Source organism: Chiloscyllium punctatum, chromosome 4, assembly GCF_047496795.1.
Source record: "Chiloscyllium punctatum isolate Juve2018m chromosome 4, sChiPun1.3, whole genome shotgun sequence".
In the NCBI taxonomy this organism is placed as follows: Eukaryota; Metazoa; Chordata; class Chondrichthyes; order Orectolobiformes; family Hemiscylliidae; genus Chiloscyllium; species Chiloscyllium punctatum.
The window spans coordinates 136,873,521-136,892,747 of NC_092742.1; the positions used below are offsets into that span (position 1 = coordinate 136,873,521).

At 44.4% G+C, this 19,227-nt stretch overlaps 1 pseudogene; it reads left to right on the plus strand.

Moving 5' to 3' along the window:
- The first annotated feature begins 1,181 nt into the window (after positions 1–1,181).
- Positions 1,182–16,512, plus strand: LOC140476019 (heat shock 70 kDa protein-like; annotated as a pseudogene).
- The last annotated feature ends 2,715 nt before the right edge of the window (positions 16,513–19,227 follow it).

The window sequence follows — 19,227 nt, forward strand, 5'->3', positions numbered from 1 at the left end:
AAAAATAACCCAGCCACTACCATCACCATCCCTGGATATGTCCTGCCCCAAATGCAGGACCGATCCAGCAGAGGGGGCAGCTCAGTGAGATAGAATCGGTAGGTAGTTGCTCTGGGAGGCCCCAAAATTTACTCCAGACCTAATGAACTCCCATGGCTTCAGATTAAAAATGGACAAAGAATTCTCTTACTGATTACCATGTTATGTCGTTCCTCACCTGAATCCGTGCTCCTCTATGTTAAACAACAGTTGGAGAAGGCACTGACTGAGGCAAGGGCACAAAGTGTATTCTGGCTCGGGATATTGTGGCTGAGGAATGGTTTGGCAGCAGTACTACTGATCACGCTGGTCGGGTCCCAAAGGACATTGCTACTTGATTGGGTCTGCAGCAGGTGGTGAGGGAAATTCAAGAGGGAAAAAAATCATACATGACCTCATCCTTACCAATCTACCAACTGCAGATGTATCTGTCCATGACAGTATTGGTTAAAGTCTCATGGTCACATTCAGAATAAATTCTATTGTGTTGTGTGGCACTGTCACCATGCTAATTGGCACAGATTTCGAAGAGATCTAGCAACTCAAGACTGAGCGCCCATAAGACACTGTGGACAATCAATAGCAGCAGAACTGTACTCAAGCACAAACTGTCATGTCATGGCCCAGTATGTCCCCCACTCAACCATTACCATCAAGGCAGAGGATCAACTCTGGTTCAATGGAGAGTGCAGGAGGGCATGCCACGAGCAGAACCAGGAATATACAAAGATAAAATGTTAATCTGCTGAAGCTTCCAAACAGAAATACTTGCGTGCCAAATAACATAAACAGCACGGGACAGACAGAACTGAGCTATCCCACAACAAATGCATCAGATGTAAGCTCTGCAGTCCTCCTAATCTGATCATGGATGGTGATGGACGATCAAACAACTCACTGGAGTAGGAGGCTCCACAAATATCCCCATCCTCAATGATGGAAGAGCCCAGCACATCAGTGCAAAAGATAAGGTTGAAGCTTTCGCAGAAATCTTCAGTCAGAAGTTTTGAATGGATGATCCATTTCGGCCTCCTCCCGTGGTCCCCAACATTACAGATAGCAGTCTTCAGCAAATTCGATTGACTGATGTCAAGAAACGATTTAAGGTACTAGATAATGCAAAGGCTATAACCCTTGATAACATGCCGGCAATAGTCCTGAAGACTTGTACTCCAGAACTTCTCGCTTCCCTCGACAAGTTATTCCAGTACAGTTACAAACTGACAATGGATAAAAACTGTGCAAGTATGTTCTGTAGATAAAACGCAGGACAAATTCACCCCGGCCAAATACCGCCTCATCAATGTACTGTCCATCATCAGTAAAGTGATGGAAGTGTTCATCAATAGTCTTATCAAGCAGCACCTGCTCAGCAATAATCTGCTCAGTGACGCCCCGTTTAGGTTTTGCCAGAGCGACTCAGCTCCTGACCTAATCACAGCCTTGTTTCAAACATAGAAAAAGGAACTGAAATCCAGCCCATGACATCAAGGCTGCATTCTTTCAAATGTGGCATCAAGTAATCCTAGCAAAAAGGGCATCACGGGCCAACACTTCATTATTAGTGTCATACATGACAGATAGGAAAACGGTCATTCTTATTGGAGGTCAGTCATTCAGTTCCAGAACATCTCTGCAGTAGTCCCTCAGGATAATGTGGATGTAAGTTTGCTCCATGAACTGGAATGTTCATTTACAGACGTTTCATCGCCATTCTACGTAACATCTTCAGTGGCCCTCCGGATGAAACCTAGGTCCAAACATCTTCAGTCGCTTCATCAATGACCTTCTCTCATCAAAAGGTCAGAATGGGGATATTCGATGATGACTGCACAATGTCCAGCACCATTCACAAATGCTCAGATACTGAAGCAGTCCATGACTAAATGCCACAAGATCTTCACAATCTCCAGACATGAGCTGACAAGTGGCAAGTAACATTTGCATCACACAAATGCCAGACAATGACCATCATCAGTAAGAAACAATGTAAGCACTTGGTATTCAGCAGCATAGTTGTCACTAAATTCCCCTCCCTACCCATATCAATACATTTGGGATTACCATTGACCAGAAATTCAACTGGACTCGCCACAAAAATATAAGAGCTGATCAGAGGATAAGAATACTGCGTGAGTAACTCACCTCCTGTCTTCCCAAAGCATGTCACTCATCTACAAGGCTCAAGTCAGGACTCAGATGAAATACTCCCCAATTGCCTGAATGAGTGCAGCCACAACGACACTAAAGAAGCTTGGCACCATCCAGGACAAAGCAGCCCATTTGATTGGCATCACATCCACAAGCATTCACTCCCTTCACCTCCAACACTCAGTGGCAGCAGCGTGTACTATCTACAAGATGCACTGCAGAAATTCACCAAAGATCCTCAGACAGCATCTTCCAATCCTACGAGCACTTCCATCTAGAATGACAAGGGCAGCAGGCTTTTGCGAACATCACCACATTCAAACTCCCTTCCAAACCAGTCAACATCCTGAGTTGGAAATATATCACCATTTTTTCACTGTTGCTGGGTGAAAACCTTATAATTCCCTCCCTCATAGCATTGTGGGTCAACGCACAGAAGGTGGACTGCAGCAGTACAAGAAGGCAGCTCAGCACCACCTTCTCAAGGGGGCAGGGACGGACAAGAAATGATGGGCCCATCCAGCCATTCCCGTATCCAAAACAAAAGTTTAAGAAGTTCCAAGTTGAGCACCTCGATGGGACAGGTTGTCTGATTTGAGCATGAACAGGAAAGCAGTGTTTCTGATGATGAACATTTTAGACCTTTCTTTTATTAGTGTTTAGTGTTCCATGACGTATTGTTGCTGAGCGCTGTGATAAATTGCACCAGTTTGATTAAATTCAACAGTATTAGCATAGCAGGATCGATCATTCAAAAATACCAGACTGAAAATGACAATCATCGTAGAGACAATGTACTCCCGCTAGATGAGACTCACAGATAGCAGCTTATATTCAACATATTATTGCGCTACTGTCTGACACTGAATCCTGCCACTGTCCATATTACAGGGGTTACCATTGACCAGAAGGTGAAGTCAAATCAACGCATAGATACGAGGGCTACAAGACCAGGTCTGAGACTTACAATTCTGCACTGAATAATAGACTGTATGACCATAAGGGCATGAGATATAACAATCAATTTAGGCCATTCAGCCTATCTCTTCACTTTGAAACTGTGCCATTTTGCCATACTCTCTAAGACTCGTGGAAATATCTTCTATACTCTAACTGTATCCACTTTGGCAGTTATCGATCAGTTTCAATCATATGCGCCCCCAATTATTCTAAATTCCATTGAGTACAAACATAGAGCCCTCAACTGCTGCTCGTACGACAAACCATCATTCCCAGGATAGATCATGTCCAAAACCCGTAGATCCTTCCCCAAAACAGCTCACAATAATCCAAATGTTTTCTGACCATAGCCCATTATATTCTCAGCAGCATGTCTCCGTTTTTGTATTGTCACTCTTTTGAAATGAATGTTAATATTGCATTTGCTTTCCCAACTGCCAACTGAACCTGCACATCAACCATAAGAAAGGGTGAGTACTCCAAACTTCTTTTGTGCTTCAGAATGAGTGAAGCCTTTTAGAACATAGTGTCTGCCTGTATTCCGCCTACTGAAGTGCATCATCTCACATGTTCCCATATTGTGTTCCATCGGCCATGTGTTTTCCCAGTGTCCTAAACTGACCAAGTCTTTCTGCAGCCTCCACACTTCCTCAATATCACCTGCCCATCCAATCATCATTGTATCATCTGCAAACCTAGTAAAACTGCCGTCAGGTGAGATGGTTCACGTAAATGGCACTTCCTGACTACCTGGGGACTGTCCACCATTGAAAAGGCACAACGCTCAAAATGCTTGACTCCATTCAGGTTTAAGCAATGGATTGACTGGAATTAAACCTGCAAAGTCTTCACTCCTTGCACCACTGGCACTGACACCCTGCACACCATTTTATTATGAATTTACCCCATTATGGCGATGCAGAACTTGATGGCGCACGATCCCAGTCTATTAATGGTAATCTGTCTCAATGCTGACTGTGTGGTGCTCACACTGACCAATGTCATTGTGTATTAAAGACGACAGAGGGAGGTGGGGGTGTGGGGATGTCGATCATAAATGACTGCGTGACTGTCACTGAGGGCTGACACAGGCCGTGAAAGCCCCAGATGTACCTGTGACCGTTGTCACCGCTGTAGGCATGATCAGTCTTCCAGTGAGTCAAATCAAAGAAAGTGATGGGCCTGGAGAGTGTTCCTGGCTGAGCATTCAGATCCTGTTTGTACCAACTAGCAGAGGTATTCACATGCAACTTCAACCTCTTCCTCCAGAAGCCGAAGTCCCAATCTGATTCCAGAAGGCCATCATCATCCTCGTGAGATAGCACTTGGAACATGCCCTTATAGACTACCACGCAGTGGCTCTGACCTCAATAAGCATGAAGTGCTGTGAGAGGCCGGTTATGGCCTACACCAACTCCAGTCTCCCAGCCTGACCTGCTGCCCTCTAATATTTGCTGACTGATGTAACGAGTTCACAACTGATGCTCTATCCGAGCCTCCACGCATCCCTGCAACATCTGCACAACAAGGATACCTACACCAGGCTCCTGCCCATTGACTAAAGCTCCACCATCAAAATCATTATCTCTTTCAGACTAATCACAAAACTCCGTTACCTTGGTCTCGGTTCGACCCTCTGCAACTGGTTCCTCAGGTTTCTGACCCACAGACCGCAATCATGAAGATCGGTAAAATCAACTCCTCCACAATAACACTCAACACTCAAGCTGCTGAAGGATGTGTTCTCAACACCCGACAATACTCCCTGTGCACCCACGGCTGTACCCGCAGCACCTTACTGTACTCCCTGTACATCCACAGATGTGCCCTCAGCCCCCCACTGTCCTTCATGCACACCCAGGTCTGTGCCCTTAGCCCCCTACTGTTCTCCAGATACACACACGGCTGTGTCCTCCGCCCCCCACTGTCCTCCCTGTACAACCACGGCTGTGCCCTCAGCCCCTTAGTGTACTCCCTGCACACCCACAGCTGTGTCCTCAGCCAACTACTGTACTCTCTGTACACCCACGATTGTTTCTGCAGCACCCTATTGTTCTCCCTGTACTCCCACGGCTGTGTCCTCAGCCCCCTTACTGTCCTCCATGTACACCCACGGCTGTGACCTCAGCACCCTCACTGCCCTCCATGTACACCCACAGCGGTGTCCTCAGTCCCCTCACTGTCCTCCATGTACATCCAACGCGGTGTCCTCAGCCCCCTACGATACTCCATGTACTCGCACGGCTGTGTCGTAAGCGCCCTAATGCCCTCCCTGTACACCCACGGCTGTGTCCTCAACCCTCTACGTACTCCCTGTACACCCACGGCTGTGTCCTCAGCCCTCTACGTACTCCCTGTACACCCACGGCTGTGTCCTCAGCCCCCTACGTACTCCCTGTACAGCCACAGCTGTGTTTCCAGATTCCAAACATCGCCAGCTACAAGTTCGCTGATGACATCACTATAGCAGTACGGATATTAAACAACAACGTGTCAGAATCTAGAAAGGAGATAGAGAGCTTAGTGGCATGGGGTATTGATAATGACGTCTCTCTCTAATCTGGCAAACGTAAAGGACTGATCGTTGACTTTAGGAAGAAAGGAGGGGAACACACCCCATCTACTTCAACCATTTGAAGGAGTGCAAAGCATCAAGTCCCTCGGAGTGATGATAACTGACAACCTGTCTGAACTTCTCACATCGGTCCGATGGTCGGGAAGGATCAACAATGCCTCTCCTTCCTCAGGTGGTTCAGAAAATTCAGCATGCGCTACATCTACAGATACACCATTGAGAGCTTACTGTCCCGGTGCGTAGCAGCCTTGTATGGCACCTGCTCTACTCAGGACAATGAGATACTACAGAAGGTTGGGTGCACAGCTCTGACCAACACGGACTCTAACATCCCAAACAATGATTCCATTTACATGGCTCGTTGCCGCAGGAAGGCTGCCAACATCTACCCCAGATTACTGAGGGAGGGAGACAGGAAATATCTGGGGTATTAACAGATATCTTTGTAGCATCCTTGAACACGGCTGAAGTCCCAGAAGACTGGACAATTGTTAATCCCCTTGTTTAAGAAAGGTAGGGATAGTCCAGTCAATTATAGACGGGTGAGACTGATGTCATGGATAGGGAACCTGGTGGAGAAGATACTTAGGGTTAGGATCTATTCTCATTTGAATGAAAAAAGTCTTATCAGTGATAGGCAACATGGAAACAGACAAGGTCATGTCTTTCCAACTCAATAGAGGTCTTTGAGGAGGTGACAAAGTTGATTGATGGGAGAGAGACTGTAGATGTCATGTACATGGACTTCAGGAAGGCGTTTGGTATATTTCCCCATGGTCGGGTTATGGCGAAAGTGAAGTCACATGGTGCGTTAGCTAGATGGATAAAAAACTGGCTGGGCAACAAAGGCAGAGAATTGTCAGGGAAGGGAGTTTCTCAAAATGGAAAACTGTGACGAGTGGTTCCTTTAAGATGTCTCCGGAAAGATATATAAATGGGCAGGGAACAAAGGGATATAGATCCTTAGAAAATAGGTGACAGGTTTAGTTGGAGGATTTGGATCAGCACAGGCGTGGACCACCGAATGGCCTGTTTCTGTGCTGGAATGTTCTTTGTGCTAACATTATCAAAGACCAAACAAACCCCAGTAATGGTCTCCTCCAACCTCTTCTATCATGCTAAAAGGTACAGAAGCTTGTAAACACAGAACATCTATTTCAGGGACAGCTTCTTTCTGACTGTTATTAGGCTGATGAATGTACTCTCTATTCTCAGATAATGCTGATCTTGTTCATCTTGATCTCGCCTCGCGCACGCCCTATGCAGCGTCACCTACATGCCTCTCAGACACGTTTTGCAGCCATTGTTCTCTGTTTCCTTGCTTACTATGATTTGCCTGTACATCTTGGTACAGGACAAAACAAATTCTCACCACCCTATCCCAGCTCCTTCCAGTGCTCACTCCGAGATCTCTCCGGTCCTCACCCCCAGCACCTCGCATTTCCCATCCCCAGCTCACTGTGACCCCATTCCCAGCTCTCTGTGTGCTTTGTATCGCACTATTTCTCTCACACTGTCTGTTTCCCCGTGTTTTCGTTTTCTGTGTCTTCTGTTTCTTTCCCTGAACTTACTATCTCCCCTTGTCCCTGTCCAAGTGATTGTTTGCTTCTTATTTTGTTTCATTTTTCTGTTTTGCTAACTGCCCTTCTGTTTCCCTCGCAATGTTTTTTTTCTCTCTCCTTGTACGTGTCTGTCTCTTTCTCCCTTGTGATGTTGATGGCTTCTCTATTCTTTTGAAGCATGTGATGGCTCTTTGGTTGGATGTTGGCAATACAATAAACTCAATTGTGTTTTGGTATCTTGGACATAATTTAAATTTATTGGTTAAATTTCAATTGTTGTCAAAACAGCAACCAGAACTTGAATATCCATTTAACGGTCAATTGTTACATGTAAATATTTTGGAACTGCCTTCTCGCAGTGCTCTGCATACTGGCAACTGAAAGCATTCTATTCACGTGCATAATAGTGTGACGGTAACTGCTCTTCCCAGGACCATAAGAAAGTACAGACGGTTGTGAGCACAGCCCAGACTGTCATGGAAGACAACTTTCCGTCCAATTATACTTCTCATTGTCACCGAAAGGATGGCAACATCAAATGTCTCTCCCAAACTGGTAATGATCGCCGACAACTTCTTCCAAAAGGGAGGAGATACAGAGGCTTGAAAACGTGGATCAGCATACTCAGGAACACCTTCTCCCCTACCATAATTAGATGGCGGATTGACATCTCTAACTTGTCAAATAATCAATGTACTTTAAACATAATCTTAGATATATACAGGTTTCCCTCAATATCTGAAAGTAGAGTGTTCCTACAAAACCTTTCACAAGCTGATATGGTGTAAAGCGAAGTAGCATTAAGTTATGAGGGAAAAATTCACCTTTCGTGGTAATAGTGAAAATCCTCTTCGGAATTCTTTTGATTAGCGGAAACAGGACCTAATGGAGGTCTTTCGGAAAGTGAAGTGGCAAAAAGCGAATTTTAAGAAAGTGGGGAATGCATGTACCGACATGGGGATGATGTTCAGGAAAATGGAAAAGGTTAAAAATAAATGAGGTGATTCTCACATATTATTTGTATCCCAGCTGATCATCATTCCCTTTCTTTGCTCTTTTCCTTCTATCTCTCTCTTTATCTATCGATTCAACTCGCTCCTCCTCCCCTTCAAAGCAGACTTCCCTATCACCAGCATTATTTTCACTATTTTCCAGCTGCTTTCAGGTCAGAAAACCTCCCCAGCACTTTCTGTTCTTTTATTTGCATTTCTTATGCAATTTCAGATCACCAGCATCTTTCTTTATTTGCTTTAACCTTCAAATTTGTTATTCCATGGGAAGTCGGCATCTCTGCCAAGGGCAGCATTTGTTAATCATCACTAATTGCCCTGACTATGAGGCCATTCCACAAACTAATATAAAGTCAAGCACATTGATATGGGCCTGAAGTCATACTTAACCCAGACCAGGTAGGAACGTTAGATTTCTTTACCGAAGGTCATCCGTGAAACAGGAAAATTTTCAGTCAAAATGTGCGTTTTATAGTTGCTTTTCGTGCAATGCACTTTATTCGAATTCTTAGCATTTTTATTTAAGTTCTGCCATCAGCTGTAGTAGGACTTGAAACAAGTCGCTTGAAACAATGTATTTCGTTTAATAAGCTTTGCTCCTGAATTACATCCAACGACATTCCTACTCTGATACATTGTCCTAATCATGAAGTAACGTCCGAGACAAGAACAAGTTTGTGATTGAAATACTTGTAACTGGAAAAGTGGCCAGAAGAGAGCTTGAAACATAAAGTCTGAATTTTACCAACGTGCAGACAATGGTTTGTGCAGCCACAGCACTGACGCAGAGATATTGTGAGCTGGTAGTGGACAGGATTCGTGACAGAGAGAACAAAAGACATAAATCAGTTCAGGGCAAAAAGGGATCTCGAGGTTGTGCACAGTTTTGTTCTCAGATGTAAGGGTGTGGTCTGCAATTCAGATGAATGGAAACTGCAATTGAAATTGAAGATAAAAGTTTCTTTCATGGGCAAATATAGATAACAGAAATTGCAATAAAGTTCAAAATTGTCTAAGGGATTAATGAATGAACAGTAGTAGAGAACACCAACAAAGCGAGAATAGGTTATGATTTGGAGATGTCGGTGTTGGACCGGGGTGTACAAAATCACACAACGCCAGGTCCAACAGGTTTAATTGGAAGCACACTAGCTTTCGGAGCATCGCTCCTCCACCATAGGTTAGTAACACACTCTCCACCCCGCACAATCAGCACCACTAATATCTGATAAGGTAGAAATTTCCAACAGAGGATAATGTTGAAAAGACCCAAGGAAAGCCTCCTCTCCATTTGTGTAATTATCCAGTCCATTATTCGCAGATTCAGATCTGTCCTCTCCAGTATCTGCAGCTGCTGATCCCTGTTACTGTTGGAGCTGATGCATCGGCTCCTAGGCTGGGATAGCGCACTGAGTGAAGCCCCTCACCAATAGGACACAGTTACAATGCAGTCACTGAGCAAACAGCTCTAGCTTTCAATACAGCACATTCAGTTCACAAAATATCTGGACTGTACTGGACTTGATGCTGACATTGCTGGCGATTGGTCACATCTCCCATCAACCAATTCCTCTAGTGAAGTCAGTTGTGAGGGAAAATTATGGATGTTTTCTTATCACAGGCTAGATGACTCTGCCCTGTTGTACGCTTGCAATGCTGTCACCATCTTACCCCGAATCTCCGCCCCTCCACAAATAAAGAAACACAATCAGGATGTTGCTACTGTGCTGATCTCTCTTTCACGGGAAGAAACCCCAGCCAACAGACTGTCACTGGGCACAATTGTCCTGAACATAGACAGGAAGTGTGGACTTCTCTAAATGGTCCTCTCACTGCGCTAATAAAGAAACATTGGAACTTCCGTATAGAATATGCTTCAGTAATTAATTTATACAAATTGACAAACATCTTAATGCAGTTTTATTTGCTGCTAAGCATAATTTTTCACCTTTTTTCCCCTCAGTCCAAAACCAAAAGTGAACTTATTCATTAAGACTTATGAATTAATAAGTCAGACTTACCTAGTAGATAGGTCGGAATGGGGATAGTGGCTGAGTAGACTGCATGGGGAGTACAATGATATTCCCTAGTCATCATCACTCTTAACGTCAGATAGAATTAAATATAGTTCACAACAAGGAACGAGCCAACGTTTGGAATATGTAATGCTCAATGACAATGTGAACTGAACAGGATAATTTTAAATGTGATAAAGTGAACTATATATTATATACACACCATTTAATCATTGGGAATACAGATTGAGTAGTGTCACCGCATCTGAAGCATTAACTTTGATGTCTCTTCACAGATACAGCCAGACCTGCTGAGCTTTCCCTCCAACGTCTGTTTTTGTTTGAGATTGATCATGTTATTCATATCTGGCAGGATTCTTACAATTAAAAGCAGATGATATTAACAAAATGTACAAGGCTACGGGGACAATACAGGAGAATGATTGTAGAAATATCGCTCACTCCAAACTGGAAGAGACAATGGGCTGAGTTTTCATCACCTTTGCTGTAATAATTCTATGTTATGCACTGAAAGCTTTTGGAGATTGGGGAGACAATCCAGTTCAATGAAGGACAGAAGTGTTCAAAACCTGTCCCTATTATTTCATGAAGTTCAGCTGCCTCTAAAATGTATTTTCAAACAAAATAGATTTCCTAAGATTTACAAGATGTTCAGATTTTCTTTTTACCTTCTATCTTAAAGAAGAAACAGATTTTGGCTGTTATTCGGGTGTCACAGACATACCAACTGTAATAGAAACATGAAAGTACCACATTGTCCAAATATTACCAAGGTCAACATGTAGACCTGTCAAGAAACATGAAACATAGAGATAATGGAAACACGAAATGCAAACAGAAAATGCTGGAGAAACGGAAAAGGTGGGGAAGAGTCTGCAGAGAGCAACAGAATTAACATATGTCATATGATGTGACACTGTTTTGAAAAGTCCTATTAGAATCAAAGGTTAATTTTTTGCATCTCTTCTCAGATGTTGCCAGATCTACTGAGTTTCGCTCCAGCTCTTTTGATTTCTTTCTTCTTTCTGAAACGTGACAATGTGTCTGATCTGAATGATAGCAGCAAAGCTGTTATCTCAGTTGAATCTTGAGTAATCTGTTATGGACATTAAATGGGAAATTACAAAGTTCCTCTGTTTGACAGGGCTCTAAATATCGATGACGTATTGCATTGTGAGACCTTGGGATGAAAATGTTGAAACAAAACAGAAGTTGCTGTAAACGCTCAGCAGGTCTGGCAGCATCTGTGCCAAGAAATCAGAGTTAACGTTTCAGGTCCAGTGCCCCTTCCTCAGAACTGAAAGTAACACGGAATATGTTGGTTTATATGCAGAAGAGACTGGATAGCTCTTAATGGAGACTGTTATCAGATAACAATAGGGTGCGAGTAATGGAAGGCTATGTAACAACTCGGCCTGGTGTATGGGTAGGGGGCTAGGACTTTGGGGAGTTCAGGCCCGTAACTTATTGAACTTGATATTGAATCTAAAGGGCTGCAAAGACCGCACATGGAAAATGAAGTGTAGTTCTTTCAGCTTGCGCTGAATTTGCCTGGAACACTGCAGCAAGCCTGACACAGAGATATTGGCCAGGGAATAGGATGGGCTGTTAAACTGGCAGGCAACTGAAAGCTCAGTGTCATTTGCAGCCGTCCAACTTGGATGTTCTGTGAAGCGGTCACCCAATCTAACCTTCATTTCCCCAATGCAGAGGAGACCACATTGTGAGCACCGCATGAGGTAGACTGGATTGTGGGAAATGTTGGAAAGGTCCTGCTTCACCTCGAAGGTATAGTTGGGCACTTTGATACTGATGAGTAGGGAGGTACGTGGGAATGTGTCACACCTCCGGCAGGGGAGTGTGAAGTGGACCTGTGGTGGGAGTGAACAAAGAGTAGACCAGTGTGTCCTGGAGGGAATAATCCCTCGAGATGGTGGACAATGGAGGAGAGGTGAATATGTGCAGGTGGGACATCTCGCTGGAGGTGAGGGAAATGTGAGTTGACGATCCTCTGCATGTGAATGCTACTGGGATAGTAGGTAAGGACAATGGAAACTCTGTTGCGAGAGGGAAGGGGAGGGGAAGGCTAGAAGTGCAGGAGATAGGTCAGACTCGGTTGAGGACCCTGTTGACAACAATGATGGGGAACCCCTTGATTAAGGAACAAGGTGGACATTTCAAAGGCTTCCTTGTTGAATGTAGTATCATCAGAAGCAATGAGGTGGAGACGGGGGAACTGGGGGAATGGAATTGAGTCTATGCAGGAAACCAGGTGTGAGGATGTATACTCCATGAAGCTATGGGAGTCGGTGGGTTAGTACTGGATATCAGTGGCCTGGCGATCCCCAGAAATGGAAGCACAATTGTTGAGGAAAGGAAGGATGGAGCCAGAGATCGACCAGGTGAAAGTGATGGAGAGTTTCAAATTCCAAGCGAAAGCGGTGAACTTTTCCAATTCCGGACAAGAGAGAGATGGAGAAGCGATGACATCATCTATGTATCGGACAAAGAGTTGTGGATGGGTGCTGGAGTAGAACTGGAACAGGGAATGGTCGATGTCCCCCAAGAAGAAACTGGAATAACTGGGGCCCAAGTGTGTATCCATTCCCTTCCTCTGTGTGGCAGGATGTTAGAAACGAAAATCGCTTCTTAATAATCGCTCTAGACAAATTCAGGAAAACAAAGTTTTATTAGCAAGTCTGCAGAGTCGGGCACCCTTCTGAGTAAAAGGCGCGCTGAGGCTTACAAAGTTTCTCATTATATACAGTACAAATCCCTCCCCTCCTTGGCTCTAACAAGCCATGAGGTTCACATTCTTAAAAACATCATTATTCTCCAACTTGTATCCTTATCACAAAGTCTGCAACAAATGTCTCCAGACCCTCCCCTTCCTGGCTCTTAATGAGCCATGAGGTTCACATTCTTAAAAACATCATTATTCTCCAACTTGCATCCTTATCACAAAGTCTGCAACAAATGTCTCCAGACCCTAGAGGTGTTATTTTTCTCTCCCTGTAGTCTTATCAGTCAAAGACTTATTCTTCTCTGTGCTGTAGCAGATGTCTCTGTATCAATCTGTAGCAGATGTCTCTCGAGTCGTTTCCCTGTCTTGCAGCCTTTATCAGTCAAGGACTCCTTCTTCCCTGCCTGTGTTAATGGTTTCATCAATCAAGGGCCTGTTTGTTTTTACTCTGCTCACAAATTGTCAGCATTCTGCACAATTTAAACTATTCTACTTTTGAGTATACAAAATGTTTTAGAAAAGAAACAAAAGTTTTGTCTTTTATTATAGATCAGTCTGTGGTCCAGGCACATCTTAAAGTTTAAACCGAAATTACCTCTCACAATTCCACCCTTTTCTTTCTTTAAGATGTGCCTGACCAAGATAACCCCCCCCCTCCTCAAGGGCCCGGGAAATCCTTGGTCTTTCGCAGCAACATCACTTTAAGTTCACGCGTCCCATGTTGTGGAACCACCACTGCCTGGAGTCGGGAAATATTTTTCTGAATTAAAAACTGAATACAGGGAGTTAGGCAGGGTAATACGAGAAGAAGAATCATGCCCCCCCCCAACCACCAGCAACGCCGTGCGCCACCAGCTACCACCTAGGAGACCATCCCACCATCCGATGCCACTAAGAGGACGCCAAGATTGTACTGGCACATGGGCCAATTTCCGAATTTCATCGGAAATTTTCAAAACCGCTTTACCATTGTCGTCAATTTCTAGACAGCAGTTAGTCAGGTTAAACTTCCCGTACACACCCCCCCTCCGAGGCCAACAGATAATCCAAGGCAAGTCGGTTTTGATATATAGCAGCCCTCATCTGATCCTGCTGCTTAGCCAGCAACTCCAGGGCCAGGGCAGTCCGGTTAGTAATAACCTCTACGACTGCTTGGAGCCTGATAATTCGATTTAACATATAGATAGGAGTACGATATCCCCATGATCCGTCCTGTGCCCATGTAGCTGGCCCGTAGTATTCAATAATCCGGGCCGGTGGCCACTCATCCCCCCAATCACTGACTTGGATATCCCTTGGTGACCTACGGAGGGAGTCAAAGAGTTTAATCCCCAAATCATCGCCTTCCTCCCGGGGTAATAGGAAGAACGCAGGTCGTATTAGACCCAGGAAGCATACCCCAGCCCATCCCATGGGCAGTTTGGAGTATGCCCGATTACCGCATATCCAAAATAGGCCATCTGGAGCAGGCCCTCCCTGCCTCACAACGTCATCCCACAGCTCCTTTACCCCGGGGACGCCCTCATAAGGACCAGGACCACTGCAATCCAGTATTCGGACTCCTGACCCAGAGTCTGGACAGGAGTATCCCAGCATCGATTCCCCCGACAACCACCACTCCAGACTCTCATCATGCCATCGGAAGAATCAGAACCTAGTTCGTCAGAGGAGGAATCAGTACGTAATGGAACGCAATTTTTATGACCTCGGTTTGCAATGTACCAAGTAATATCCTCAGGCCACCATACTCGCGTGGTTGCATCCAACATATTCTGACAGGGACTAATCCCTACCTCCACGGTCCCCTTGCCTTCAATACAGAACTGGCCCTCAGGGCTGTTTGTCAGTCTCCACCCCTGGCTTTTTCTGTCGTTGACATGAGTCCAAGTGGTTTGCTGCAATTCCCCTATGTCTAAGCTTTGACCAGTCCACGGCCATTGTTCCGACATATGCGGCCCCCCACAAACCCAGCAATTGCTAACATTTAAAACAGTGGCTATTCTAGAGGTGAGATCAATAAACAGGTTTTGTGTAACATCAGGGAGTTCAATCTTTCCTTCTACCTCTTCGTATACGGATGGCACTTTAGGGAGCACAACCGTTCCCTAACGGTCTTGCTCCTTCCCCAACCCCCGATCAGTGATCTGTATCTTGGTCTCCTTGACTCTGTCAACCTGCTCCCTGAGCAACACGGAGGATAGGTCCCACCTCCCAGTTTTGCTAATAGACACCCAGCGGTCATTTATAGGGCATCCACGGATTTTGCCACCGTATCCTTTATTATATACCTGATAATAGGGTCTCCCATCCTCCCAACATTCATGGCGTGCACTCACATCGTAACACCTATCGTCCACATAGGAATGGGACACAATGTTCCCGAGTAGATTCAAATCCCAAGTCTTACTATAGTTCGACATTTGTCACATCTCCCCTCACCCTCCCCCACATACAGGAATAAATTGATCAATATCCCCACCAATACAGTCCAAGTAGAGTTCATTATTGCTGTCTTTTCAGTTTTACCACCAACGGCTTGTCCCCTTGCTCGCATGTCCAAGTGCTTTCTTCTTCAGATGGAACAGGCCCCTTTATCCTCGATGCGTGGACCCACCCTTTCTCTTTCGTCCGAACAGCTGCTTCAGTTGTTAACAGAACCAGGAACGGTCCTTCCCACCGCGGCTGGAGCTTTTCGGCCTTCCAGGTCTTAACAAGTACCCAATCTCCGGGCTCCACCTTATGCAAGAGGAAGTCGAGCGGCGGAGTGTGAGCCAGGAGACCTTTCCTCCGGAGTTCTCTTGGGCAAATTTGACCTCAGTGGGATCCCTCCTGCGCCACGTGGTGTACCACAGATTGAGGTCACCTTTGATATTGACGCAAATGGCATCTTGAATGTCTCTGCTGTGGACAAGAGCACTGGCAAAGAGAGCAAAATCACCATCACCAATAACAAGGGCAGGTTGAGTAAGGAGGAGATCGAGAGGATAGTGCAGGAAGCGGAGAGGTACAAAGGTCAGGATGATATGCAGCGTGAGAAAATTACAGCCAAGAATTCCCTGGAGTCGTACGCATTTAACATGAAGAGTTCAGTGGAGGAAGAGAAAACGAAAGGCAAGATCAGTGAGGAAGATAAGAACAAAGTCATCGAAAAGTGTAACCAGGCCATCTCCTGGCTGGAGGCAAACCAAACAGCAGAGAAGGAGGACTTTGAGCAGCAGTTGAAAGATTTGAAAAAAAAATATGCAAGCCCATCATTGCCAAACTTTACCAGGGAGGTATGCCCGAAGGGCCATTCTCAGAACAAGTCAGAAAGGACCCTTCTGGTGGACCAACAATTGAAGAGGTTGATTGAAACTTTAACTCTCTTCAAAGTAATATCATTTTCAGTTGGTCTCTCTTCTCCACCATTCCATCCCCCCACCTCCCTGAAATTGCAACAGTCCTTTAGAATTTCTCGGGGCTTCTGTAAACCCAGTTGATTTGGACATTTGCACAGTTAGGTAAATGATGGCCTACATTTCTGAAGTTTGGGTGTTTGAATGGTAGCAATTAAACGTGTCAATGGTGAATTTTTCTGCAAACTGTTTCCTGTATGTTTTATACATTGAGTAGTTTACACCCTTTTAGCTGCTAATGGAGTTCTTTCTCAGTTTTCTGCACACTACAAGAATGCACCGTATGATTCAGAAATTCAGTCAGTTGTCACTAATCCTGAGAAGTTATTGTTTAGACAGGTTATACTTACAGTTAAGCAAGCCAGCTATCCTTTCTGTCATGTAGTTGGAACAGTGTTCCCTTATAATAAATAGTATACAACAGAGATTCTATTTTCATACAGACCACAAGAAGGTGGTGTTATAACAATTGGCAGCCTTTGCAGACTTAATTTGTATGCAATTATTGGGGAAAGTAATCACAATTAAATATCTTTGGTGGAAAATGCATAACATCCGAGCAGTGGCTATCAATAATACAATTTCTCTCCGTGCACAACCAATTTTCAGATGATGTCCTTTGTGTTCTCCAAAAGCTTGTTTAACCATTTGAATCATTAAGTGGATAGGACCAATTTTCATGCATTGTGTGTCTGTTGCTGTCATAAATGTTTTTTTGTTTGCAGCAAAATTTAAGTTTTTTTTTGATACCTTCCAGACATTGATTCTCTCACAATCTTTTCCATTTTTATGACTTTTCTTTCAACTCTGTCTGTTTTTTTTTTCCTTGGTTAATCATTCTTTGATATTCCCTTCCTGGAATCATTTTTCCTCACTGAGGAAACTGGGAGTCATGAACTATTTTCATAAAAGTGTGCAGTTGTTCATTAGTTGTCTTTTCTATTAAACTTCTTTCTGAGTCCACTCCAGTTAACTCTGCACAATGCCTACCTTCTTCGAGTTTATAGCACAGTTGTTTTCAACCCAAGTTTCTTACTCTTAACATGAATGCTAACTTCTATCATATTACGGTCACTGTAACCTTTAGAGTTTATTTTTACTTTGTGATCACGTATTAAACCTTCCTCAGTATATATTATCAGACGCAAAATAGCTTGATTCCCATTTGGATGTAGAACATATGATTCTAGAAAAGTGTCCTTCTGACTTCCTTAGGCAACTTTATTTTCCCAATCTACATGAAAATTAAAATCACCAGTGATAAATATACTGCCTGTTTTTTACACACCTTATTTTCTCCCTGAACTATTCTGTCCCAAAGAAAGCTATTGTTGATGGGTCTGTGGACAACTCCCAGCAGCATCTTTACCCATTATTTTTTATAAGCTCCCACTTATATGGATTTTATAACATATGTTTCCAAGATCATTTCCTGCTACTTATACTTATTCTATCTACAAATAACAAAACATACCCCAGCCCATCCCTTAATCGCCTTAGATCCCTTATTTCCCATTTCCGAGGACTTCATATTTCTCCCGTGATAATCTATCACAATGTAGCCAATTCCCGGACCTTCAGTCCCGTGATCGCCCAGGTTCCTTTGCAGGCACCCCCGGTCTTTGGATTCCTGTGTCCTACGTCTCTGTGACACAGATCACAGGCACCCCGTAGGTACACGTTCCTCCGCAAACACGGTCTCTGCAAAATCCCTCACAGGCCAGCCCCGGTCTCTAGATACCTGAGTCCTACGTCTCTGTAGAAAAATCCACAGGCACCCCGTAGGTCCCCAGGCGTCCGGAAACACGGTCCCCGCAAGTTTTTCTTACCTGGGTTCGGTGCACCGAAATTACTCGATCGTTAACCGTCCCCACTGCCTCGGCCACACCCCTCCTTTGTTTTCCTGAGCCTCCCGGATATCACTCGCTCAAGCCGCGCGGGGCGACAAGCAAGGAATCAGGGACTGCTGAAATCAGCAGGGTGCACCTTCTCCGATGTCCTTCCTCAGCTCCCCCCGCGGCCGGAGTGTTGATCCCGGACAACGAGCCCCCAAGTTGTTAGAAACGAAAATCGCTTCTTAATAATCGCTCTAGACAAATTCAGGAAAACAAAGTTTTATTAGCAAGTCTGCAGAGTCGGGCACCCTTCTGAGTAAAAGGCGCGCTGAGGCTTACAAAGTTTCTCATTATATACAGTACAAATCCCTCCCCTCCTTGGCTCTAACAAGCCATGAGGTTCACATTCTTAAAAACATCATTATTCTCCAACTTGTATCCTTATCACAAAGTCTGCAACAAATGTCTCCAGACCCTCCCCTTCCTGGCTCTTAATGAGCCATGAGGTTCACATTCTTAAAAACATCATTATTCTCCAACTTGCATCCTTATCACAAAGTCTGCAACAAATGTCTCCAGACCCTAGAGGTGTTATTTTTCTCTCCCTGTAGTCTTATCAGTCAAAGACTTATTCTTCTCTGTGCTGTAGCAGATGTCTCTGTATCAATCTGTAGCAGATGTCTCTCGAGTCGTTTCCCTGTCTTGCAGCCTTTATCAGTCAAGGACTCCTTCTTCCCTGCCTGTGTTAATGGTTTCATCAATCAAGGGCCTGTTTGTTTTTACTCTGCTCACAAATTGTCAGCATTCTGCACAATTTAAACTATTCTACTTTTGAGTATACAAAATGTTTTAGAAAAGAAACAAAAGTTTTGTCTTTTATTATAGATCAGTCTGTGGTCCAGGCACATCTTAAAGTTTAAA